Source organism: Mytilus trossulus, chromosome 14 (assembly GCF_036588685.1).
Source record: "Mytilus trossulus isolate FHL-02 chromosome 14, PNRI_Mtr1.1.1.hap1, whole genome shotgun sequence".
In the NCBI taxonomy this organism is placed as follows: domain Eukaryota; kingdom Metazoa; phylum Mollusca; class Bivalvia; order Mytilida; family Mytilidae; genus Mytilus; species Mytilus trossulus.
The window spans coordinates 50,418,663-50,441,420 of record NC_086386.1 but is presented as its reverse complement, the minus strand read 5'-3'; the positions used below and the strand labels follow the sequence as shown (position 1 = coordinate 50,441,420).

The 22,758-nt window shown below is 36.7% G+C and overlaps 17 non-coding genes across 17 annotated transcripts; all 17 read right to left on the bottom strand.

Moving 5' to 3' along the window:
* Positions 1 to 1,006: 1,006 nt before the first annotated feature.
* On the bottom strand, positions 1,007 to 1,170 carry LOC134698404 (U1 spliceosomal RNA). Its single transcript, XR_010103363.1, has one exon. It is a non-coding gene; the product is annotated as a U1 spliceosomal RNA (small nuclear RNA).
* Positions 1,171 to 2,301: 1,131 nt separating this feature from the next.
* On the bottom strand, positions 2,302 to 2,466 carry LOC134698458 (U1 spliceosomal RNA). The gene has a single exon (XR_010103415.1). It is a non-coding gene; the product is annotated as a U1 spliceosomal RNA (small nuclear RNA).
* Positions 2,467 to 3,597: 1,131 nt separating this feature from the next.
* On the bottom strand, positions 3,598 to 3,760 carry LOC134698457 (U1 spliceosomal RNA). Its single transcript, XR_010103414.1, has one exon. It is a non-coding gene; the product is annotated as a U1 spliceosomal RNA (small nuclear RNA).
* A 1,127-nt stretch (positions 3,761 to 4,887) lies between these two features.
* LOC134698455 (U1 spliceosomal RNA) lies at positions 4,888 to 5,052 on the bottom strand. The gene has a single exon (XR_010103412.1). It is a non-coding gene; the product is annotated as a U1 spliceosomal RNA (small nuclear RNA).
* Positions 5,053 to 6,185: 1,133 nt separating this feature from the next.
* Positions 6,186 to 6,349, bottom strand: LOC134698403 (U1 spliceosomal RNA). The gene has a single exon (XR_010103362.1). It is a non-coding gene; the product is annotated as a U1 spliceosomal RNA (small nuclear RNA).
* Positions 6,350 to 7,481: 1,132 nt separating this feature from the next.
* LOC134698465 (U1 spliceosomal RNA) lies at positions 7,482 to 7,646 on the bottom strand. Its single transcript, XR_010103422.1, has one exon. It is a non-coding gene; the product is annotated as a U1 spliceosomal RNA (small nuclear RNA).
* Positions 7,647 to 8,777: 1,131 nt separating this feature from the next.
* On the bottom strand, positions 8,778 to 8,940 carry LOC134698461 (U1 spliceosomal RNA). Its single transcript, XR_010103418.1, has one exon. It is a non-coding gene; the product is annotated as a U1 spliceosomal RNA (small nuclear RNA).
* Positions 8,941 to 10,074: 1,134 nt separating this feature from the next.
* Positions 10,075 to 10,238, bottom strand: LOC134698402 (U1 spliceosomal RNA). Its single transcript, XR_010103361.1, has one exon. It is a non-coding gene; the product is annotated as a U1 spliceosomal RNA (small nuclear RNA).
* Positions 10,239 to 11,369: 1,131 nt separating this feature from the next.
* On the bottom strand, positions 11,370 to 11,533 carry LOC134698401 (U1 spliceosomal RNA). The gene has a single exon (XR_010103360.1). It is a non-coding gene; the product is annotated as a U1 spliceosomal RNA (small nuclear RNA).
* Positions 11,534 to 12,664: 1,131 nt separating this feature from the next.
* Positions 12,665 to 12,828, bottom strand: LOC134698400 (U1 spliceosomal RNA). The gene has a single exon (XR_010103359.1). It is a non-coding gene; the product is annotated as a U1 spliceosomal RNA (small nuclear RNA).
* Positions 12,829 to 13,958: 1,130 nt separating this feature from the next.
* On the bottom strand, positions 13,959 to 14,122 carry LOC134698399 (U1 spliceosomal RNA). Its single transcript, XR_010103358.1, has one exon. It is a non-coding gene; the product is annotated as a U1 spliceosomal RNA (small nuclear RNA).
* Positions 14,123 to 15,245: 1,123 nt separating this feature from the next.
* Positions 15,246 to 15,409, bottom strand: LOC134698398 (U1 spliceosomal RNA). Its single transcript, XR_010103357.1, has one exon. It is a non-coding gene; the product is annotated as a U1 spliceosomal RNA (small nuclear RNA).
* A 1,127-nt stretch (positions 15,410 to 16,536) lies between these two features.
* Positions 16,537 to 16,700, bottom strand: LOC134698397 (U1 spliceosomal RNA). The gene has a single exon (XR_010103356.1). It is a non-coding gene; the product is annotated as a U1 spliceosomal RNA (small nuclear RNA).
* A 1,130-nt stretch (positions 16,701 to 17,830) lies between these two features.
* Positions 17,831 to 17,994, bottom strand: LOC134698396 (U1 spliceosomal RNA). Its single transcript, XR_010103355.1, has one exon. It is a non-coding gene; the product is annotated as a U1 spliceosomal RNA (small nuclear RNA).
* Positions 17,995 to 19,124: 1,130 nt separating this feature from the next.
* LOC134698395 (U1 spliceosomal RNA) lies at positions 19,125 to 19,288 on the bottom strand. Its single transcript, XR_010103354.1, has one exon. It is a non-coding gene; the product is annotated as a U1 spliceosomal RNA (small nuclear RNA).
* A 1,129-nt stretch (positions 19,289 to 20,417) lies between these two features.
* LOC134698439 (U1 spliceosomal RNA) lies at positions 20,418 to 20,581 on the bottom strand. Its single transcript, XR_010103396.1, has one exon. It is a non-coding gene; the product is annotated as a U1 spliceosomal RNA (small nuclear RNA).
* Positions 20,582 to 21,712: 1,131 nt separating this feature from the next.
* On the bottom strand, positions 21,713 to 21,876 carry LOC134698393 (U1 spliceosomal RNA). Its single transcript, XR_010103352.1, has one exon. It is a non-coding gene; the product is annotated as a U1 spliceosomal RNA (small nuclear RNA).
* Between the last annotated feature and the right edge of the window lie 882 nt (positions 21,877 to 22,758).

Here is a 22,758-nt window from a genome sequence, read left to right as displayed (position 1 = left end):
ATCGAGGGCCATTTGCCTCCTTCCACTGATTCATTGAAACACGTTGGTGTATTAAAGACCGGGACACTTTTTCAGGACGATTTGTTGAAAGGGACCAAATAAAGTAGGATAACTCTGTGGATTAAAAACGTACTACGTACGTTCAGATCGCCATGATGCTTTCACACGGAATATCAATAATTGTTTAAAATTCACTCCTCCGCAATAAAGGAAAAAAAACCAACAAGAACTTTATTGTTTTTCCCTCCTTCGTCGCTTCAATTTCGTAACTGCCTTTCGTTCATACAACACTGTTTGCTTCTGTTTCGAATTCAGTTACCATTTTTACAGTGTACGCGCAAAATTTTAAAATCAATTTACTCAATTTGGTGCGGGGGAAAAAAAATCGACGGCAAAGCAATCATTTGCCGTTTAAAATTGATAAAGGAGGGCGACAAAGGTCGCGAGATTATTTCTTGAATCCGTCCGTGCTGCACATGCAGTTTCCGCTTTTTCAATATAGCCAGGCAAATAAAATACGGCATCACTTTTCATCAAATGCACGTATTTTCCTCTTATGCAAATTAACAGGTATAGTTGAATTTCATACTATTTCAAATAAAAAAAAATAACTTGCCAACCAAAAACTTGTTTTCATCGTAAAGCAAATTGAATAAGCTTCCAAACTTAATTTATAGTTTTTACTTGTAGCAAGCGGATTTTTTTTTATGTAACTTAAACGGAGAGGCAAAACATGAAATTTACGGATGACGAGATAATGATTTAAACAAAACTTACTTATATGAAGTGTAGAAACCAAGTTGTCTGACTGAGAAATTAATTTGCTTCTTTATATCGTATACTCAAATTGATGAAATACAATGATATGAAACAAAAGAGTGAAAACCGGTTTGCGATCATAATTTACGCTACTCCTGAACAGTCTCAGCGTATCAAAGAAAAAGTTTAACAACAGTTTCAAGTTTTAGTATTTATTGGGAACTTCTCTTTACATTTGATTTATTAACAGGGGATAGCGCGAACGCAGTCCCCCACACTAAAAAATTGCGTACCCGAGTTGCCCACATTTGGGGCAATCGCAGGCTTCAGCCTAACCGGAGTGCAATGGAAAGGCCTCGACCTGGGGAGACCGCCTTTTTGATCACGGTGCTCCCTGTACCAGGTAAGTATGCTTGGATATCTGACATTTGTCCATTTGAGTAAATCAGGAGTAACTTTATAAAGAGGTATTCGAACATATTATAGTCAGCCGATACATCAATTTAAAACATACAATAAAAAAAATCGACTTCGCATCGAGGGCCATTTGCCTCCTTCCACTGATTTCATTGAAACACGTTGGTGTATTAAAGACCGGGACACTTTTTCAGGACGATTTGTTGAAAGGGACCAAATAAAGTAGGATAACTCTGTGGATTAAAAACGTACTACGTACGTTCAGATCGCCATGATGGCTTTCACACGGAATATCAATAATTGTTTAAAATTCACTCCTCCGCAATAAAGGAAAAAAAACCAACAAGAACTTTATTGTTTTTCCCTCCTTCGTCGCTTCAATTTCGTAACTGCCTTTCGTTCATACAACACTGTTTTGCTTCTGTTTCGAATTCAGTTACCATTTTTACAGTGTACGCGCAAAATTTTAAAATCAAATTTACTCAATTTGGTGCGGGGGAAAAAAATCGACGGCAAAGCAATCATTTGCGTTTAAAATTGATAAAGGAGGGCGACAAAGGTCGCGAGATTATTTCTTGAATCCGTCCGTGCTGCACATGCAGTTTCCGCTTTTTCAATATAGCCAGGCAAATAAAATACGGCATCACTTTCATCAAATGCACGTATTTTCCTCTTATGCAAATTAACAGGTATAGTTGAATTTCATACTATTTCAAATAAAAAAAAATAACTTGCCAACCAAAAACTTGTTTTCATCGTAAGCAAATTGAATAAGCTTCCAAACTTAATTTATAGTTTTTACTTGTAGCAAGCGGATTTTTTTTTATGTAACTTAAACGGAGAGGCAAAACATCGAAATTTACGGATGACGAGATAATGATTTAAACAAAACTTACTTATATGAAGTGTAGAAACAAGTTGTCTGACTGAGAAATTAATTTGCTTCTTTATATCGTATACTCAAATTGATGAAATACAATGATATGAAACAAAAGAGTGGAAAACCGGTTTGCGATCATAATTTACGCTACTCCTGAACAGTCTCAGCGTATCAAAGAAAAAGTTTAACAACAGTTTCAAGTTTTAGTATTTATTGGGAACTTCTCTTTACATTTGATTTATTAACAGGGGATAGCGCGAACGCAGTCCCCCACACTAAAAAATTGCGTACCCGAGTTGCCCACATTTGGGGCAATCGCAGGCTTCAGCCTAACCGGAGTGCAATGGAAAAGGCCTCGACCTGGGGAGACCGCCTTTTTGATCACGGTGCTCCCTGTACCAGGTAAGTATGCTTGGATATCTGACATTTGTCCATTTGAGTAAATCAGGAGTAACTTTATAAAGAGGTATTCGAACATATTATAGTCAGCCGATACATCAATTTAAAACATACAATAAAAAAAAATCGACTTCGCATCGAGGGCCATTTGCCTCCTTCCACTGATTTCATTGAAACACGTTGGTGTATTAAAGACCGGGACACTTTTTCAGGACGATTTGTTGAAAGGGACCAAATAAAGTAGGATAACTCTGTGGATTAAAAACGTACTACGTACGTTCAGATCGCCATGATGCTTTCACACGGAATATCAATAATTGTTTAAAATTCACTCTCCGCAATAAAGGAAAAAAAACCAACAAGAACTTTATTGTTTTTCCCTCCTTCGTCGCTTCAATTTCGTAACTGCCTTTCGTTCATACAACACTGTTTGCTTCTGTTTCGAATTCAGTACCATTTTTACAGTGTACGCGCAAAATTTTAAAATCAAATTTACTCAATTTGGTGCGGGGAAAAAAATCGACGGCAAAGCAATCATTTGCGTTTAAAATTGATAAAGGAGGGCGACAAAGGTCGCGAGATTATTTCTTGAATCCGTCCGTGCTGCACATGCAGTTTCCGCTTTTTCAATATAGCCAGGCAAATAAAATACGGCATCACTTTTCATCAAATGCACGTATTTTCCTCTTATGCAAATTAACAGGTATAGTTGAATTTCATACTATTTCAAATAAAAAAAAAATAACTTGCCAACCAAAAACTTGTTTTCATCGTAAAGCAAATTGAATAAGCTTCCAAACTTAATTTTATAGTTTTTACTTGTAGCAAGCGGATTTTTTTTTATGTAACTTAAACGGAGAGGCAAAACATGAAATTTACGGATGACGAGATAATGATTTAAACAAAACTTACTTATATGAAGTGTAGAAACCAAGTTGTCTGACTGAGAAATTAAATTTGCTTCTTTATATCGTATACTCAAATTGATGAAATACAATGATATGAAACAAAAGAGTGGAAAACCGGTTTGCGATCATAATTTACGCTACTCCTGAACAGTCTCAGCGTATCAAGAAAAAGTTTAACAACAGTTTCAAGTTTTAGTATTTATTGGGAACTTCTCTTTACATTTGATTTATTAACAGGGGATAGCGCGAACGCAGTCCCCCACACTAAAAAATTGCGTACCCGAGTTGCCCACATTTGGGGCAATCGCAGGCTTCAGCCTAACCGAGTGCAATGGAAAGGCCTCGACCTGGGGAGACCGCCTTTTTGATCACGGTGCTCCCTGTACCAGGTAAGTATGCTTGGATATCTGACATTTGTCCATTTGAGTAAATCAGGAGTAACTTTATAAAGAGGTATTCGAACATATTATAGTCAGCCGATACATCAATTTAAAACATACAATAAAAAAATCGACTTCGCATCGAGGGCCATTTGCCTCCTTCCACTGATTTCATTGAAACACGTTGGTGTATTAAAGACCGGGACACTTTTTTCAGGACGATTTGTTGAAAGGGACCAAATAAAGTAGGATAACTCTGTGGATTAAAAACGTACTACGTACGTTCAGATCGCCATGATGCTTTCACACGGAATATCAATAATTGTTTAAAATTCACTCCTCCGCAATAAAGGAAAAAAAACCAACAAGAACTTTATTGTTTTTCCCTCCTTCGTCGCTTCAATTTCGTAACTGCCTTTCGTTCATACAACACTGTTTGCTTCTGTTTCGAATTCAGTTACCCATTTTTACAGTGTACGCGCAAAATTTTAAAATCAAATTTACTCAATTTGGTGCGGGGGAAAAAAATCGACGGCAAAGCAATCATTGCGTTTAAAATTGATAAAGGAGGGCGACAAAGTCGCGAGATTATTTCTTGAATCCGTCCGTGCTGCACATGCAGTTTCCGCTTTTTTCAATATAGCCAGGCAATAAAATACGGCATCACTTTTCATCAAATGCACGTATTTTCCTCTTATGCAAATTAACAGGTATAGTTGAATTTCATACTATTTCAAATAAAAAAAATAACTTGCCAACCAAAAACTTGTTTTCATCGTAAAGCAAATTGATAAGCTTCCAAACTTAATTATAGTTTTTACTTGTAGCAAGCGGATTTTTTTTTATGTAACTTAAACGGAGAGGCAAAACATGAAATTTACGGATGACGAGATAATGATTTAAACAAAACTTACTTATATGAAGTGTAGAAACCAAGTTGTCTGACTGAGAAATTAATTTGCTTCTTTATATCGTATACTCAAATTGATGAAATACAATGATATGAAACAAAAGAGTGGAAAACCGGTTTGCGATCATAATTTACGCTACTCCTGAACAGTCTCAGCGTATCAAAGAAAAAGTTTAACAACAGTTTCAAGTTTTAGTATTTATTGGGAACTTCTCTTTACATTTGATTTATTAACAGGGGATAGCGCGAACGCAGTCCCCCACACTAAAAAAATTGCGTACCCGAGTTGCCCACATTTGGGGCAATCGCAGGCTTCAGCCTAACCGGAGTGCAATGGAAAGGCCTCGACCTGGGGAGACCGCCTTTTTGATCACGGTGCTCCCTGTACCAGGTAAGTATGCTTGGATATCTGACATTTGTCCATTTGAGTAAATCAGGAGTAACTTTATAAAGAGGTATTCGAAACATATTATAGTCAGCCGATACATCAATTTAAAACATACAATAAAAAAAATCGACTTCGCATCGAGGGGCCATTTGCCTCCTTCCACTGATTTCATTGAAACACGTTGGTGTATTAAAGACCGGACACTTTTTCAGGACGATTTGTTGAAAGGGACCAAATAAAGTAGGATAACTCTGTGGATTAAAAACGTACTACGTACGTTCAGATCGCCATGATGCTTTCACACGGAATATCAATAATTGTTTAAAATTCACTCCTCCGCAATAAAGGAAAAAAAACCAACAAGAACTTTATTGTTTTTCCCTCCTTCGTCGCTTCAATTTCGTAACTGCCTTTCGTTCATACAACACTGTTTGCTTCTGTTTCGAATTCAGTTACCATTTTTACAGTGTACGCGCAAAATTTTAAAATCAAATTTACTCAATTTGGTGCGGGGGAAAAAAATCGACGGCAAAGCAATCATTTGCGTTTAAAATTGATAAAGGAGGGCGACAAAGGTCGCGAGATTATTTCTTGAATCCGTCCGTGCTGCACATGCAGTTTCCGCTTTTTCAATATAGCCAGGCAAATAAAATACGGCATCACTTTTCATCAAATGCACGTATTTTCCTCTTATGCAAATTAACAGGTATAGTTGAATTTCATACTATTTCAAATAAAAAAAAATAACTTGCCAACCAAAAACTTGTTTTCATCGTAAAGCAAATTGAATAAGCTTCCAAACTTAATTTATAGTTTTTACTTGTAGCAAGCGGATTTTTTTTTTATGTAACTTAAACGGAGAGGCAAAACATGAAATTTACGGATGACGAGATAATGATTTAAACAAAACTTACTTATATGAAGTGTAGAAACCAAGTTGTCTGACTGAGAAATTAATTTGCTTCTTTATATCGTATACTCAAATTGATGAAATACAATGATATGAAACAAAAGAGTGGAAAACCGGTTTGCGATCATAATTTACGCTACTCCTGAACAGTCTCAGCGTATCAAAGAAAAAGTTTAACAACAGTTTCAAGTTTTAGTATTTATTGGGAACTTCTCTTTACATTTGATTTATTAACAGGGGATAGCGCGAACGCAGTCCCCCACACTAAAAAATTGCGTACCCGAGTTGCCCACATTTGGGGCAATCGCAGGCTTCAGCCTAACCGGAGTGCAATGGAAAGGCCTCGACCTGGGGAGACCGCCTTTTTGATCACGGTGCTCCCTGTACCAGGTAAGTATGCTTGGATATCTGACATTTGTCCATTTGAGTAAATCAGGAGTAACTTTATAAAGAGGTATTCGAACATATTATAGTCAGCCGATACATCAATTTAAAACATACAATAAAAAAAATCGACTTCGCATCGAGGGCCATTTGCCTCCTTCCACTGATTTCATTGAAACACGTTGGTGTATTAAAGACCGGGGACACTTTTTCAGGACGATTTGTTGAAAGGGACCAAATAAAGTAGGATAACTCTGTGGATTAAAAACGTACTACGTACGTTCAGATCGGCCATGATGCTTTCACACGGAATATCAATAATTGTTTAAAATTCACTCCTCCGCAATAAAGGAAAAAAAACCAACAAGAACTTTATTGTTTTTCCCTCCTTCGTCGCTTCAATTTCGTAACTGCCTTTCGTTCATACAACACTGTTTGCTTCTGTTTCGAATTCAGTTACCATTTTTACAGTGTACGCGCAAAATTTTAAAATCAATTTACTCAATTTGGTGCGGGGGAAAAAAAATCGACGGCAAAGCAATCATTTGCGTTTAAAATTGATAAAGGAGGGCGACAAAGGTCGCGAGATTATTTCTTGAATCCGTCCGTGCTGCACATGCAGTTTCCGCTTTTTCAATATAGCCAGGCAAATAAAATACGGCATCACTTTTCATCAAATGCACGTATTTTCCTCTTATGCAAATTAACAGGTATAGTTGAATTTCATACTATTTCAAATAAAAAAAAATAACTTGCCAACCAAAAACTTGTTTTCATCGTAAAGCAAATTGAATAAGCTTCCAAACTTAATTATAGTTTTTACTTGTAGCAAGCGGATTTTTTTTTATGTAACTTAAACGGAGAGGCAAAACATGAAATTTACGGATGACGAGATAATGATTTAAACAAAACTTACTTATATGAAGTGTAGAAACCAAGTTGTCTGACTGAGAAATTAATTTGCTTCTTTATATCGTATACTCAAATTGATGAAATACAATGATATGAAACAAAAGAGTGGAAAACCGGTTTGCGATCATAATTTACGCTACTCCTGAACAGTCTCAGCGTATCAAAGAAAAAGTTTAACAACAGTTTCAAGTTTTAGTATTTATTGGGAACTTCTCTTTACATTTGATTTATTAACAGGGGATAGCGCGAACGCAGTCCCCCACACTAAAAAATTGCGTACCCGAGTTGCCCACATTTGGGGCAATCGCAGGCTTCAGCCTAACCGGAGTGCAATGGAAAGGCCTCGACCTGGGGAGACCGCCTTTTTGATCACGGTGCTCCCTGTACCCAGGTAAGTATGCTTGGATATCTGACATTTGTCCATTTGAGTAAATCAGGAGTAACTTATAAAGAGGTATTCGAACATATTATAGTCAGCCGATACATCAATTTAAAACATACAATAAAAAAAATCGACTTCGCATCGAGGGCCATTTGCCTCCTTCCACTGATTTCATTGAAACACGTTGGTGTATTAAAGACCGGGACACTTTTTCAGGACGATTTGTTGAAAGGGACCAAATAAAGTAGGATAACTCTGTGGATTAAAAACGTACTACGTACGTTCAGATCGCCATGATGCTTTCACACGGAATATCAATAATTGTTTAAAATTCACTCCTCCGCAATAAAGGAAAAAAAACCAACAAGAACTTTATTGTTTTTCCCCTCCTTCGTCGCTTCAATTTCGTAACTGCCTTTCGTTCATACAACACTGTTTGCTTCTGTTTCGAATTCAGTTTACCATTTTTACAGTGTACGCGCAAAATTTTAAATCAAATTTACTCAATTTGGTGCGGGGGAAAAAAAATCGACGGCAAAGCAATCATTTGCGTTTAAAATTGATAAAGGAGGGCGACAAAAGGTCGCGAGATTATTTCTTGAATCCGTCCGTGCTGCACATGCAGTTTCCGCTTTTTCAATATAGCCAGGCAAATAAAATACGGCATCACTTTTCATCAAATGCACGTATTTTCCTCTTATGCAAATTAACAGGTATAGTTGAATTTCATACTATTTCAAATAAAAAAAAATAACTTGCCAACCAAAAACTTGTTTTCATCGTAAAGCAAATTGAATAAGCTTCCAAACTTAATTTATAGTTTTTACTTGTAGCAAGCGGATTTTTTTTTATGTAACTTAAACGGAGAGGGCAAAACATGAAATTTACGGATGACGAGATAATGATTTAAACAAAACTTACTTATATGAAGTGTAGAAACCAGTTGTCTGACTGAGAAATTAATTTGCTTCTTTATATCGTATACTCAAATTGATGAAATACAATGATATGAAACAAAAGAGTGGAAACCGGTTTGCGATCATAATTTACGCTACTCCTGAACAGTCTCAGCGTATCAAAGAAAAAGTTTAACAACAGTTTCAAGTTTTAGTATTTATGGGAACTTCTCTTTACATTTGATTTATTAACAGGGGATAGCGCGAACGCAGTCCCCCACACTAAAAAATTGCGTACCCGAGTTGCCCACATTTGGGGCAATCGCAGGCTTCAGCCTAACCGGAGTGCAATGAAAGGCCTCGACCTGGGGAGACCGCCTTTTTGATCACGGTGCTCCCTGTACCAGGTAAGTATGCTTGGATATCTGACATTTGTCCATTTGAGTAAATCAGGAGTAACTTTATAAAGAGGTATTCGAACATATTATAGTCAGCCGATACATCAATTTAAAACATACAATAAAAAAAATCGACTTCGCATCGAGGGCCATTTGCCTCCTTCCACTGATTTCATTGAAACACGTTGGTGTATTAAAGACCGGGACACTTTTTCAGGACGATTTGTTGAAAGGGGACCAAATAAAGTAGGATAACTCTGTGGATTAAAAACGTACTACGTACGTTCAGATCGCCATGATGCTTTCACACGGAATATCAATAATTGTTTAAAATTCACTCCTCCGCAATAAAGGAAAAAAAACCAACAAGAACTTTATTGTTTTTCCCTCCTTCGTCGCTTCAATTTCGTAACTGCCTTTCGTTCATACAACACTGTTTGCTTCTGTTTCGAATTCAGTTACCATTTTTACAGTGTACGCGCAAAATTTTAAAATCAAATTTACTCAATTTGGTGCGGGGGAAAAAAATCGACGGCAAAGCAATCATTTGCGTTTAAAATTGATAAAGGAGGGCGACAAAGGTCGCGAGATTATTTCTTGAATCCGTCCGTGCTGCACATGCAGTTTCCGCTTTTTCAATATAGCCAGGCAAATAAAATACGGCATCACTTTTCATCAAATGCACGTATTTTCCTCTTATGCAAATTAACAGGTATAGTTGAATTTCATACTATTTCAAATAAAAAAAAATAACTTGCCAACCAAAAACTTGTTTTCATCGTAAAGCAAATTGAATAAGCTTCCAAACTTAATTTATAGTTTTTACTTGTAGCAAGCGGATTTTTTTTTTATGTAACTTAAACGGAGAGGCAAAAACATGAAATTTACGGATGACGAGATAATGATTTAAACAAAACTTACTTATATGAAGTGTAGAAACCAAGTTGTCTGACTGAGAAATTAATTTGCTTCTTTATATCGTATACTCAAATTGATGAAATACAATGATATGAAACAAAAGAGTGGAAAACCGGTTTGCGATCATAATTTACGCTACTCCTGAACAGTCTCAGCGTATCAAAGAAAAAGTTTAACAACAGTTTCAAGTTTTAGTATTTATTGGGAACTTCTCTTTACATTTGATTTATTAACAGGGGATAGCGCGAACGCAGTCCCCCACACTAAAAAATTGCGTACCCGAGTTGCCCACATTTGGGGCAATCGCAGGCTTCAGCCTAACCGGAGTGCAATGGAAAGGCCTCGACCTGGGGAGACCGCCTTTTTGATCACGGTGCTCCCTGTACCAGGTAAGTATGCTTGGATATCTGACATTTGTCCATTTGAGTAAATCAGGAGTAACTTTATAAAGAGGTATTCGAACATATTATAGTCAGCCGATACATCAATTTAAAACATACAATAAAAAAAATCGACTTCGCATCGAGGGCCATTTGCCTCCTTCCACTGATTTCATTGAAACACGTTGGTGTATTAAAGACCGGGACACTTTTTCAGGACGATTTGTTGAAAGGGACCAAATAAAGTAGGATAACTCTGTGGATTAAAAACGTACTACGTACGTTCAGATCGCCATGATGCTTTCACACGGAATATCAATAATTGTTTAAAATTCACTCCTCCGCAATAAAGGAAAAAAAAACCAACAAGAACTTTATTGTTTTTCCCTCCTTCGTCGCTTCAATTTCGTAACTGCCTTTCGTTCATACAACACTGTTTGCTTCTGTTTCGAATTCAGTTACCATTTTTACAGTGTACGCGCAAAATTTTAAAATCAAATTTACTCAATTTGGTGCGGGGGAAAAAAATCGACGGCAAAGCAATCATTTGCGTTTAAAATTGATAAAGGAGGGCGACAAAGGTCGCGAGATTATTTCTTGAATCCGTCCGTGCTGCACATGCAGTTTCCGCTTTTTCAATATAGCCAGGCAAATAAAATACGGCATCACTTTTCATCAAATGCACGTATTTTCCTCTTATGCAAATTAACAGGTATAGTTGAATTTCATACTATTTCAAATAAAAAAAAATAACTTGCCAACCAAAAACTTGTTTTCATCGTAAAGCAAATTGAATAAGCTTCCAAACTTAATTTATAGTTTTTACTTGTAGCAAGCGGATTTTTTTTTATGTAACTTAAACGGAGAGGCAAAACATGAAATTTACGGATGACGAGATAATGATTTAAACAAAACTTACTTTATGAAGTGTAGAAACCAAGTTGTCTGACTGAGAAATTAATTTGCTTCTTTATATCGTATACTCAAATTGATGAAATACAATGATATGAAACAAAAGAGTGGAAAACCGGTTTGCGATCATAATTTACGCTACTCCTGAACAGTCTCAGCGTATCAAAGAAAAAGTTTAACAACAGTTTCAAGTTTTAGTATTTATTGGGAACTTCTCTTTACATTTGATTTATTAACAGGGGATAGCGCGAACGCAGTCCCCCACACTAAAAAATTGCGTACCCGAGTTGCCCACATTTGGGGCAATCGCAGGCTTCAGCCTAACCGGAGTGCAATGGAAAGGCCTCGACCTGGGGAGACCGCCTTTTTGATCACGGTGCTCCCTGTACCAGGTAAGTATGCTTGGATATCTGACATTTGTCCATTTGAGTAAATCAGGAGTAACTTTATAAAGAGGTATTCGAACATATTATAGTCAGCCGATACATCAATTTAAAACATACAATAAAAAAAATCGACTTCGCATCGAGGGCCATTTGCCTCCTTCCACTGATTTCATTGAAACACGTTGGTGTATTAAAGACCGGGACACTTTTTCAGGACGATTTGTTGAAAGGGACCAAATAAAGTAGGATAACTCTGTGGATTAAAAACGTACTACGTACGTTCAGATCGCCATGATGCTTTCACACGGAATATCAATAATTGTTTAAAATTCACTCCTCCGCAATAAAGGAAAAAAAACCAACAAGAACTTTATTGTTTTTCCCTCCTTCGTCGCTTCAATTTCGTAACTGCCTTTCGTTCATACAACACTGTTTGCTTCTGTTTCGAATTCAGTTACCATTTTTACAGTGTACGCGCAAAATTTTAAAATCAAATTTACTCAATTTGGTGCGGGGGAAAAAAATCGACGGCAAAGCAATCATTTGCGTTTAAAATTGATAAAGGAGGGCGACAAAGGTCGCGAGATTATTTCTTGAATCCGTCCGTGCTGCACATGCAGTTTCCGCTTTTTCAATATAGCCAGGCAAATAAAATACGGCATCACTTTTCATCAAATGCACGTATTTTCCTCTTATGCAAATTAACAGGTATAGTTGAATTTCATACTATTTCAAATAAAAAAAAATAACTTGCCAACCAAAAACTTGTTTTCATCGTAAAGCAAATTGAATAAGCTTCCAAACTTAATTTATAGTTTTTACTTGTAGCAAGCGGATTTTTTTTTATGTAACTTAAACGGAGAGGCAAAACATGAAATTTACGGATGACGAGATAATGATTTAAACAAAACTTACTTATATGAAGTGTAGAAACCAAGTTGTCTGACTGAGAAATTAATTTGCTTCTTTATATCGTATACTCAAATTGATGAAATACAATGATATGAAACAAAAGAGTGGAAAACCGGTTTGCGATCATAATTTACGCTACTCCTGAACAGTCTCAGCGTATCAAAGAAAAAGTTTAACAACAGTTTCAAGTTTTAGTATTTATTGGGAACTTCTCTTTACATTTGATTTATTAACAGGGGATAGCGCGAACGCAGTCCCCCACACTAAAAAATTGCGTACCCGAGTTGCCCACATTTGGGGCAATCGCAGGCTTCAGCCTAACCGGAGTGCAATGGAAAGGCCTCGACCTGGGGAGACCGCCTTTTTGATCACGGTGCTCCCTGTACCAGGTAAGTATGCTTGGATATCTGACATTTGTCCATTTGAGTAAATCAGGAGTAACTTTATAAAGAGGTATTCGAACATATTATAGTCAGCCGATACATCAATTTAAAACATACAATAAAAAAAATCGACTTCGCATCGAGGGCCATTTGCCTCCTTCCACTGATTTCATTGAAACACGTTGGTGTATTAAAGACCGGGACACTTTTTCAGGACGATTTGTTGAAAGGGACCAAATAAAGTAGGATAACTCTGTGGATTAAAAACGTACTACGTACGTTCAGATCGCCATGATGCTTTCACACGGAATATCAATAATTGTTTAAAATTCACTCCTCCGCAATAAAGGAAAAAAAACCAACAAGAACTTTATTGTTTTTCCCTCCTTCGTCGCTTCAATTTCGTAACTGCCTTTCGTTCATACAACACTGTTTGCTTCTGTTTCGAATTCAGTTACCATTTTTACAGTGTACGCGCAAAATTTTAAAATCAAATTTACTCAATTTGGTGCGGGGGAAAAAAATCGACGGCAAAGCAATCATTTGCGTTTAAAATTGATAAAGGAGGGCGACAAAGGTCGCGAGATTATTTCTTGAATCCGTCCGTGCTGCACATGCAGTTTCCGCTTTTTCAATATAGCCAGGCAAATAAAATACGGCATCACTTTCATCAAATGCACGTATTTTCCTCTTATGCAAATTAACAGGTATAGTTGAATTTCATACTATTTCAAATAAAAAAAAATAACTTGCCAACCAAAAACTTGTTTTCATCGTAAAGCAAATTGAATAAGCTTCCAAACTTAATTTATAGTTTTTACTTGTAGCAAGCGGATTTTTTTTTTATGTAACTTAAACGGAGAGGCAAAACATGAAATTTACGGATGACGAGATAATGATTTAAACAAAACTTACTTATATGAAGTGTAGAAACCAAGTTGTCTGACTGAGAAATTAATTTGCTTCTTTATATCGTATACTCAAATTGATGAAATACAATGATATGAAACAAAAGAGTGGAAAACCGGTTTGCGATCACAATTTACGCTACTCTGAACAGTCTCAGCGTATCAAAGAAAAAGTTTAACAACAGTTTCAAGTTTTAGTATTTATTGGGAACTTCTCTTTACATTTGATTTATTAACAGGGGATAGCGCGAACGCAGTCCCCCACACTAAAAAATTGCGTACCCGAGTTGCCCACATTTGGGGCAATCGCAGGCTTCAGCCTAACCGGAGTGCAATGGAAAGGCCTCGACCTGGGGAGACCGCCTTTTTGATCACGGTGCTCCCTGTACCAGGTAAGTATGCTTGGATATCTGACATTTGTCATTTGAGTAAATCAGGAGTAACTTTATAAAGAGGTATTCGAACATATTATAGTCAGCCGATACATCAATTTAAAACATACAATAAAAAAAATCGACTCGCATCGAGGGCCATTGCCTCTTTCCACTGATTTCATTGAAACACGTTGGTGTATTAAAGACCGGGACACTTTTTCAGGACGATTTGTTGAAAGGGACCAAATAAAGTAGGATAACTCTGTGGATTAAAAACGTACTACGTACGTTCAGATCGCCATGATGCTTGCACACGGAATATCAATAATTGTTTAAAATTCACTCCTCCGCAATAAAGGAAAAAAAAACCAACAAGAACTTTATTGTTTTTCCCTCCTCGTCGCTTCAATTCGTAACTGCCTTTCGTCATACAACGCTGTTTGCTTCTGTTTCGAATTCAGTTACCATCTTTACAGTGTACGCGCAAAATTTTAAAATCAAATTACTCAATTTGGTGCGGGGGAAAAAAATCGACGGCAAAGGCAATCATTTGCGTTTAAAATTGATAAAGGAGGGCGACAAAGGTCGCGAGATTATTTCTTGAATCCGTCCGTGCTGCACATGCAGTTTCCGCTTTTTCGATATAGCCAGGCAAATAAATACGGCATCACTTTTCATCAAATGCACGTATTTTCCTCTTATGCAAATTAACAGGTATAGTTGAATTTCATATTATTTCAAATAGAAAAAATAACTTGCCACCAAAAACTTGTTTTCATCGTAAAGCAAATTGATAAGCTTCCAAACTTAATTTATAGTTTTTACTTGTAGCAAGCGGATTTTTTTTTATGTAACTTAAACGGAGAGGCAAAACATGAAATTTACGGATGACGAGATAATGATTTAAACAAAACTTACTTATATGAAGTGTAGAAACCAAGTTTGTCTGACTGAGAAATTAATTTGCTTCTTTATATCGTATACTCAAATTGATGAAATACAATGATATGAAACAAAAGAGTGGAAAACCGGTTTGCGATCATAATTTACGCTACTCCTGAACAGTCTCAGCGTATCAAAGAAAAAGTTTAACAACAGTTTCAAGTTTTAGTATTTATTGGGAACTTCTCTTTACATTTGATTTATTAACAGGGGATAGCGCGAACGCAGTCCCCCACACTAAAAAATTGCGTACCCGAGTTGCCCACATTTGGGGCAATCGCAGGCTTCAGCCTAACCGGAGTGCAATGGAAAGGCCTCGACCTGGGGAGACCGCCTTTTTGATCACGGTGCTCCCTGTACCAGGTAAGTATGCTTGGATATCTGACATTTGTCCATTTGAGTAAATCAGGAGTAACTTTATAAAGAGGTATTCGAACATATTATAGTCAGCCGATACATCAATTTAAAACATACAATAAAAAAAATCGACTTCGCATCGAGGGCCATTTGCCTCCTTCCACTGATTTCATTGAAACACGTTGTGTATTAAAGACCGGACACTTTTTCAGGACGATTTGTTGAAAGGGACCAAATAAAGTAGGATAACTCTGTGGATTAAAAACGTACTACGTACGTTCAGATCGCCATGATGCTTTCACACGGAATATCAATAATTGTTTAAAATTCACTCCTCCGCAATAAAGGAAAAAAAACCAACAAGAACTTTATTGTTTTTCCCTCCTTCGTCGCTTCAATTTCGTAACTGCCTTTCGTTCATACAACACTGTTTGCTTCTGTTTCGATTCAGTTACCATTTTACAGTGTACGCGCAAAATTTTAAAATCAAATTTACTCAATTTGGTGCGGGGGAAAAAAATCGACGGCAAAGGCAATCATTTGCGTTTAAAATTGATAAAGGAGGGCGACAAAGGTCGCGAGATTATTTCTTGAATCCGTCCGTGCTGCACATGCAGTTTCCGCTTTTTCAATATAGCCAGGCAAATAAAATACGGCATCACTTTTCATCAAATGCACGTATTTTCCTCTTATGCAAATTAACAGGTATAGTTGAATTTCATACTATTTCAAATAAAAAAAAATAACTTGCCAACCAAAAACTTGTTTTCATCGTAAAGCAAATTGAATAAGCTTCCAAACTTAATTTATAGTTTTTACTTGTAGCAAGCGGATTTTTTTTTATGTAACTTAAACGGAGAGGCAAAACATGAAATTTACGGATGACGAGATAATGATTTAACAAAACTTACTTATATGAAGTGTAGAAACCAAGTTGTCTGACTGAGAAATTAATTGCTTCTTTATATCGTATACTCAAATTGATGAAATACAATGATATGAAACAAAAGAGTGGAAAACCGGGTTTGCGATCATAATTTACGCTACTCCTGAACAGTCTCAGCGTATCAAAGAAAAAGTTTAACAACAGTTTCAAGTTTTAGTATTTATTGGGAACTTCTCTTTACATTTGATTTATTAACAGGGGATAGCGCGAACGCAGTCCCCCACACTAAAAAATTGCGTACCCGAGTTGCCCACATTTGGGGCAATCGCAGGCTTCAGCCTAACCGGAGTGCAATGGAAAGGCCTCGACCTGGGGAGACCGCCTTTTTGATCACGGTGCTCCCTGTACCAGGTAAGTATGCTTGGATATCTGACATTTGTCCATTTGAGTAAATCAGGAGTAACTTTATAAAGAGGTATTCGAACATATTATAGTCAGCCGATACATCAATTTAAAACATACAATAAAAAAAATCGACTTCGCATCGAGGGCCATTTGCCTCCTTCCACTGATTTCATTGAAACACGTTGGTGTATTAAAGACCGGGACACTTTTTCAGGACGATTTGTTGAAAGGGACCAAATAAAGTAGGATAACTCTGTGGATTAAAAACGTACTACGTACGTTCAGATCGCCATGATGCTTTCACACGGAATATCAATAATTGTTTAAAATTCACTCCTCCGCAATAAAGGAAAAAAAACCAACAAGAACTTTATTGTTTTTCCCTCCTTCGTCGCTTCAATTCGTAACTGCCTTTCGTTCATACAACACTGTTTGCTTCTGTTTCGAATTCAGTTACCATTTTTACAGTGTACGCGCAAAATTTTAAAATCAAATTTACTCAATTTGGTGCGGGGGAAAAAAATCGACGGCAAAGCAATCATTTGCGTTTAAAATTGATAAAGGAGGGCGACAAAGGTCGCGAGATTATTTCTTGAATCCGTCCGTGCTGCACATGCAGTTTCCGCTTTTTCAATATAGCCAGGCAAATAAAATACGGCATCACTTTTCATCAAATGCACGTATTTTCCTCTTATGCAAATTAACAGGTATAGTTGAATTTCATACTATTTCAAATAAAAAAAAATAACTTGCCAACCAAAAACTTGTTTTCATCGTAAAGCAAATTGAATAAGCTTCCAAACTTAATTTATAGTTTTTACTTGTAGCAAGCGGATTTTTTTTTATGTAACTTAAACGGAGAGGCAAAACATGAAATTTACGGATGACGAGATAATGATTTAAACAAAACTTACTTATATGAAGTGTAGAAACCAAGTTGTCTGACTGAGAAATTAATTTGCTTCTTTATATCGTATACTCAAATTGATGAAATACAATGATATGAAACAAAAGAGTGGAAAACCGGTTTGCGATCATAATTTACGCTACTCCTGAACAGTCTCAGCGTATCAAAGAAAAAGTTTAACAACAGTTTCAAGTTTTAGTATTTATTGGGAACTTCTCTTTACATTTGATTTATTAACAGGGGATAGCGCGAACGCAGTCCCCCACACTAAAAAATTGCGTACCCGAGTTGCCCACATTTGGGGCAATCGCAGGCTTCAGCCTAACCGGAGTGCAATGGAAAGGCCTCGACCTGGGGAGACCGCCTTTTTGATCACGGTGCTCCCTGTACCAGGTAAGTATGCTTGGATATCTGACATTTGTCCATTTGAGTAAATCAGGAGTAACTTTATAAAGAGGTATTCGAACATATTATAGTCAGCCGATACATCAATTTAAAACATACAATAAAAAAAATCGACTTCGCATCGAGGGCCATTTGCCTCCTTCCACTGATTTCATTGAAACACGTTGGTGTATTAAAGACCGGGACACTTTTTCAGGACGATTTGTTGAAAGGGACCAAATAAAGTAGGATAACTCTGTGGATTAAAACGTACTACGTACGTTCAGATCGCCATGATGCTTTCACACGGAATATCAATAATTGTTTAAAATTCACTCCTCCGCAATAAAGGAAAAAAAACCAACAAGAACTTTATTGTTTTTCCCTCCTTCGTCGCTTCAATTTCGTAACTGCCTTTCGTTCATACAACACTGTTTGCTTCTGTTTCGAATTCAGTTACCATTTTTACAGTGTACGCGCAAAATTTTAAAATCAAATTTACTCAATTTGGTGCGGGGGAAAAAAATCGACGGCAAAGCAATCATTTGCGTTTAAAATTGATAAAGGAGGGCGACAAAGGTCGCGAGATTATTTCTTGAATCCGTCCGTGCTGCACATGCAGTTTCCGCTTTTTCAATATAGCCAGGCAAATAAAATACGGCATCACTTTTCATCAAATGCACGTATTTTCCTCTTATGCAAATTAACAGGTATAGTTGAATTTCATACTATTTCAAATAAAAAAAAATAACTTGCCAACCAAAAACTTGTTTTCATCGTAAAGCAAATTGAATAAGCTTCCAAACTTAATTTATAGTTTTTACTTGTAGCAAGCGGATTTTTTTTTATGTAACTTAAACGGAGAGGCAAAACATGAAATTTACGGATGACGAGATAATGATTTAAACAAAACTTACTTATATGAAGTGTAGAAACCAAGTTGTCTGACTGAGAAATTAATTTGCTTCTTTATATCGTATACTCAAATTGATGAAATACAATGATATGAAACAAAAGAGTGGAAAACCGGTTTGCGATCATAATTTACGCTACTCCTGAACAGTCTCAGCGTATCAAAGAAAAAGTTTAACAACAGTTTCAAGTTTTAGTATTTATTGGGAACTTCTCTTTACATTTGATTTATTAACAGGGGATAGCGCGAACGCAGTCCCCCACACTAAAAAATTGCGTACCCGAGTTGCCCACATTTGGGGCAATCGCAGGCTTCAGCCTAACCGGAGTGCAATGGAAAGGCCTCGACCTGGGGAGACCGCCTTTTTGATCACGGTGCTCCCTGTACCAGGTAAGTATGCTTGGATATCTGACATTTGTCCATTTGAGTAAATCAGGAGTAACTTTATAAAGAGGTATTCGAACATATTATAGTCAGCCGATACATCAATTTAAAACATACAATAAAAAAAATCGACTTCGCATCGAGGGCCATTTGCCTCCTTCCACTGATTTCATTGAAACACGTTGGTGTATTAAAGACCGGGACACTTTTTCAGGACGATTTGTTGAAAGGGACCAAATAAAGTAGGATAACTCTGTGGATTAAAAACGTACTACGTACGTTCAGATCGCCATGATGCTTTCACACGGAATATCAATAATTGTTTAAAATTCACTCCTCCGCAATAAAGGAAAAAAAACCAACAAGAACTTTATTGTTTTTCCCTCCTTCGTCGCTTCAATTTCGTAACTGCCTTTCGTTCATACAACACTGTTTGCTTCTGTTTCGAATTCAGTTACCATTTTTACAGTGTACGCGCAAAATTTTAAAATCAAATTACTCAATTTGGTGCGGGGGAAAAAAATCGACGGCAAAGCAATCATTTGCGTTTAAAATTGATAAAGGAGGGCGACAAAGGTCGCGAGATTATTTCTTGAATCCGTCCGTGCTGCACATGCAGTTTCCGCTTTTTCAATATAGCCAGGCAAATAAAATACGGCATCACTTTTCATCAAATGCACGTATTTTCCTCTTATGCAAATTAACAGGTATAGTTGAATTTCATACTATTTCAAATAAAAAAAAATAACTTGCCAACCAAAAACTTGTTTTCATCGTAAAGCAAATTGAATAAGCTTCCAAACTTAATTTATAGTTTTTACTTGTAGCAAGCGGATTTTTTTTTATGTAACTTAAACGGAGAGGCAAAACATGAAATTTACGGATGACGAGATAATGATTTAAACAAAACTTACTTATATGAAGTGTAGAAACCAAGTTGTCTGACTGAGAAATTAATTTGCTTCTTTATATCGTATACTCAAATTGATGAAATACAATGATATGAAACAAAAGAGTGGAAAACCGGTTTGCGATCATAATTTACGCTACTCCTGAACAGTCTCAGCGTATCAAAGAAAAAGTTTAACAACAGTTTCAAGTTTTAGTATTTATTGGGAACTTCTCTTTACATTTGATTTATTAACAGGGATAGCGCGAACGCAGTCCCCCACACTAAAAAATTGCGTACCCGAGTTGCCCACATTTGGGGCAATCGCAGGCTTCAGCCTAACCGGAGTGCAATGGAAAGGCCTCGACCTGGGGAGACCGCCTTTTTGATCACGGTGCTCCCTGTACCAGGTAAGTATGCTTGGATATCTGACATTTGTCCATTTGAGTAAATCAGGAGTAACTTTATAAAGAGGTATTCGAACATATTATAGTCAGCCGATACATCAATTTAAAACATACAATAAAAAAAATCGACTTCGCATCGAGGGCCATTTGCCTCCTTCCACTGATTTCATTGAAACACGTTGGTGTATTAAAGACCGGGACACTTTTTCAGGACGATTTGTTGAAAGGGACCAAATAAAGTAGGATAACTCTGTGGATTAAAAACGTACTACGTACGTTCAGATCGCCATGATGCTTTCACACGGAATATCAATAATTGTTTAAAATTCACTCCTCCGCAATAAAGGAAAAAAAACCAACAAGAACTTTATTGTTTTTCCCTCCTTCGTCGCTTCAATTTCGTAACTGCCTTTCGTTCATACAACACTGTTTGCTTCTGTTTCGAATTCAGTTACCATTTTTACAGTGTACGCGCAAAATTTTAAAATCAAATTTACTCAATTTGGTGCGGGGGAAAAAAATCGACGGCAAAGCAATCATTTGCGTTTAAAATTGATAAAGGAGGGCGACAAAGGTCGCGAGATTATTTCTTGAATCCGTCCGTGCTGCACATGCAGTTTCCGCTTTTTCAATATAGCCAGGCAAATAAAATACGGCATCACTTTTCATCAAATGCACGTATTTTCCTCTTATGCAAATTAACAGGTATAGTTGAATTTCATACTATTTCAAATAAAAAAAAATAACTTGCCAACCAAAAACTTGTTTTCATCGTAAAGCAAATTGAATAAGCTTCCAAACTTAATTTATAGTTTTTACTTGTAGCAAGCGGATTTTTTTTTATGTAACTTAAACGGAGAGGCAAAACATGAAATTTACGGATGACGAGATAATGATTTAAACAAAACTTACTTATATGAAGTGTAGAAACCAAGTTGTCTGACTGAGAAATTAATTTGCTTCTTTATATCGTATACTCAAATTGATGAAATACAATGATATGAAACAAAAGAGTGGAAAACCGGTTTGCGATCATAATTTACGCTACTCCTGAACAGTCTCAGCGTATCAAAGAAAAAGTTTAACAACAGTTTCAAGTTTTAGTATTTATTGGGAACTTCTCTTTACATTTGATTTATTAACAGGGGATAGCGCGAACGCAGTCCCCCACACTAAAAAATTGCGTACCCGAGTTGCCCACATTTGGGGCAATCGCAGGCTTCAGCCTAACCGGAGTGCAATGGAAAGGCCTCGACCTGGGGAGACCGCCTTTTTGATCACGGTGCTCCCTGTACCAGGTAAGTATGCTTGGATATCTGACATTTGTCCATTTGAGTAAATCAGGAGTAACTTTATAAAGAGGTATTCGAACATATTATAGTCAGCCGATACATCAATTTAAAACATACAATAAAAAAAATCGACTTCGCATCGAGGGCCATTTGCCTCCTTCCACTGATTTCATTGAAACACGTTGGTGTATTAAAGACCGGGACACTTTTTCAGGACGATTTGTTGAAAGGGACCAAATAAAGTAGGATAACTCTGTGGATTAAAAACGTACTACGTACGTTCAGATCGCCATGATGCTTTCACACGGAATATCAATAATTGTTTAAAATTCACTCCTCCGCAATAAAGGAAAAAAAACCAACAAGAACTTTATTGTTTTTCCCTCCTTCGTCGCTTCAATTTCGTAACTGCCTTTCGTTCATACAACACTGTTTGCTTCTGTTTCGAATTCAGTTACCATTTTTACAGTGTACGCGCAAAATTTTAAAATCAAATTTACTCAATTTGGTGCGGGGGAAAAAAATCGACGGCAAAGCAATCATTTGCGTTTAAAATTGATAAAGGAGGGCGACAAAGGTCGCGAGATTATTTCTTGAATCCGTCCGTGCTGCACATGCAGTTTCCGCTTTTTCAATATAGCCAGGCAAATAAAATACGGCATCACTTTTCATCAAATGCACGTATTTTCCTCTTATGCAAATTAACAGGTATAGTTGAATTTCATACTATTTCAAATAAAAAAAAATAACTTGCCAACCAAAAACTTGTTTTCATCGTAAAGCAAATTGAATAAGCTTCCAAACTTAATTTATAGTTTTTACTTGTAGCAAGCGGATTTTTTTTTATGTAACTTAAACGGAGAGGCAAAACATGAAATTTACGGATGACGAGATAA